We start from the raw sequence: 424 nt of genomic DNA on the forward strand, positions 1-424 counted from the left end.
TACTGTCTGAATTTGTCTTGTTTTATACAATTTTCCAATTGTTTTCATTTCTTGTGCTGGTTTATTATGATGTAAAATGGTAGGAAACTAGCAAAAATAATAATAATAATAATAATAATAATAATAATAATAATAATAATAATAATAATAATAATAATAATTGGGTGGGAGAGAGGGGCCGCTGCTGCCAAACGTGCTCAGTTTTGCGTCGCTCCACCGGCAAAAAATCTCACTCCAAAGTTTTGGTGAAACTTGGCAGCCCTGATAATGTTGTTCTTTTTGGATACACTTCATGGATACACTAATGTTATGAATAAAAAGTCTAAATAAGTTGAAATACTCTAAACTGCATGTCCTGCATGTCAAAGCACTCCCATTCTGAAAAGCCCAACTTCTACATGGTAGAATGGATCATGTCCCTCTC

The sequence above is a fragment of the Nansenia antarctica genome, assembly GCF_963989245.1.
Source record: "Nansenia antarctica genome assembly, chromosome: 2".
Classification (NCBI taxonomy): Eukaryota; Metazoa; Chordata; class Actinopteri; order Argentiniformes; family Microstomatidae; genus Nansenia; species Nansenia antarctica.